Source organism: Chelonoidis abingdonii, chromosome 9 (assembly GCF_003597395.2).
Source record: "Chelonoidis abingdonii isolate Lonesome George chromosome 9, CheloAbing_2.0, whole genome shotgun sequence".
NCBI classification, from domain to species: Eukaryota; Metazoa; Chordata; order Testudines; family Testudinidae; genus Chelonoidis; species Chelonoidis abingdonii.
In genome coordinates this window covers 25,459,289-25,461,767 of record NC_133777.1, presented here as the reverse complement: position 1 = coordinate 25,461,767, position 2,479 = coordinate 25,459,289, and the positions used below count along the sequence as shown (strand labels likewise).

General features: G+C 40.9%; 1 pseudogene; it reads right to left on the bottom strand.

Annotated features, from left to right (window-relative positions):
- Positions 1-596: 596 nt before the first annotated feature.
- On the bottom strand, positions 597-747 carry LOC142047343 (U4 spliceosomal RNA; annotated as a pseudogene).
- Between the last annotated feature and the right edge of the window lie 1,732 nt (positions 748-2,479).

Sequence of the window (2,479 nt, the reverse complement as noted above, 5' to 3'; positions counted from 1 at the left end):
TGGTAGCTATGTTGGCCGGAGAAGCTCTCCCAGCTGATGTAGTGCTGTGCATACTATCACTCATGCTGGCGAAACTTATACCACTCAGGGGGATGGAATATTCACACCCCTGAGCGACATAAGTTTTGCTGACATAGGCTGTAGTGTAGACATGGCCTTAGGATCTACTCTTCCCTCTACCACTCCACAGAAGACCTCCAGTAGCAGGAGATGGTCAGCACTGCATCCTTGCACAGTAGGGCTTAGCTTCCTCTGTTTCAGCTCCTATGAGGGATTCTCCTGCTGGAGTACTTCTAAAAATGGGGATAGACAAGAAAAAAGAAATCTCATAGTATCCTCACCAATTTAATGCTCTGAGACAGAAGTCGTTCAGGTATCACTCTGGAAACCCATCCCCTATTAATCAGATTAAATGAACTTTAGACTGATAAATGATTTAAACTACTGCAAGTACCTTATATATAATGGACACAGCTCTCCTAAGCAATTGAACGGAGGACTGAGAATCTGAAATTTCAAAAATTAAACTATGAAACCAGATCAGCAGTTGTGCTAGTCAGGAGAGAGTGGCAGGATTAATATATTTCAATTTTTAACCCACTTCAGGGTTCCCTGTCATTTTTATATTAAACATGGCAAAAAAGGAGATTTATTGAGCAATGACGATAAGATTTTATAAGTATCAACTAGCAATAATCACACCTCAGATTAACTTCATTGGTTATGATACTGCACTTCTACACTCTTACTCTAGCTAGCGCCAGCAGCATTTTACGCTAACCTGTAGTCAAACACCGGACAGTTTAGCAAATGCCAAGCGATTAGAGCACAACAACAGAACCGTATTAAAAACTCAAAGAGTCAAAGTTAGACCACAAAACAAACAAACTGAAAAACTAAACCTAAAAGAACAGCATCAACTAGCAGATCAAGTTTGGGACAGGGAGCCAGAAACTACTCAACTGTAATCCTGAATTTGACAATGCATCACGGTACTGGCCTCTGTAAGTCATTTCGCCTCTGTGCCTCAGTGTCCCCATCTGTAAAACTGGGATGATATCGACCTACTTCACAGTGCTGTTGTGGGGATTAGATGGCATTTGTACAGCAGGTGGGAGACATAACACCTGTTTGGAACTAGAGTGTTGTCAACATGCCAATGATAGGAAGTATAAAGCATGTTATATAAAGTTTCTGTCAAGCCACAATTCTTGTCTCATTACTCTCCATGCCTATGATACAGATTGGGAACAGGTTGAAAATAAACTGGCTGCCAATCAGACTGAGAAAAGTAATGATTATTCTCTTTGCTGTGCCTGCAGACAAGTGCCTCAATTGAAGGCGTATATCTTTCTCTTGTAATCTTGCTGTAAGGCCAGAAAGTGCTTGTTACTTCCGAATCTTCCTTCCCTGTGAACAGCTCCAGTCCCTGCTCAGGTTGATACACCCAGGGCTTTGCAAAGCAACAGCAAAGTGAAACTGAACCAAGTCTTGTTAATTTCGCCCTGCAGCAGCAAAGGCAGAAGAGCTGTCTGTCCTTAGACTCAAGTCTGCTCACACAGATTCACATTCAGATGTTCCTCAGGACCAGAAGCAGTAGATTCAATTGGATTTTCAAACTCTGAACAAGAACATCAGTCGCACTTCTAACAGTGACCAATTTAATACACAAAAGCACTTATGCCTCCTTTCAAGGTAAGGACTTAATCAACTATAATACAAAATAAAATGTTTAGAGTGTCACGCAAAACTTCTCAGTTAATTTAACTAAGATATATAGGACAAGTGCTATTTAACATTCAAATGCCACAAAACTGTTTCCTCTTCAAAATGTATACATTACCAACTACCTATACTACAGAGAATATAGCCACTTTACCTTCTGTCCAATTAGATCCCTTTCCAACTGGGCCTTGATAGCACAATTAATACTACAGCAAGTAGGTTCCATAAATAAATTCCATTTTCCCACACTGATTGAAGTAAAAATCAGTACATAGCATAAGAAAGATTTGTGACTGTATGAAGCAGTAGTAGGCTGAGGCAACACACCAATAAATCACAAACTCTACAACAGCCTGAGGGGCAGGAGCCATTTCAGTAAGCATCTTAACCCTCTGTAAAGTGCAAGTTAGACCAATCCCACTAAATGATCATCCGGCTGGCAGTCTGGAAAACACAAGTGTAATATCTCAGACTTCTACAGTACCTTCTAGTAGGCTCAAAACTGTTTTAACACACTAATTAATTAAGCCTTAAACAATACCTATGGGTAATTTATTATTCCCATTTTACCCGAAGTCCAGTATGCCAAACTCACCCATGGCATAGGCACAGCTAGGTTGACAGAAGAATGCTTCCGTCAACCTAGCCACTGTGACTTGAGAAGGTGGAAAAACCTCTTCCATTGTGTAGGACGCATCTACACTATGGCACTGCAGTGGCACAGCTACAGTGCAATAACTGTGCCACTGTCATG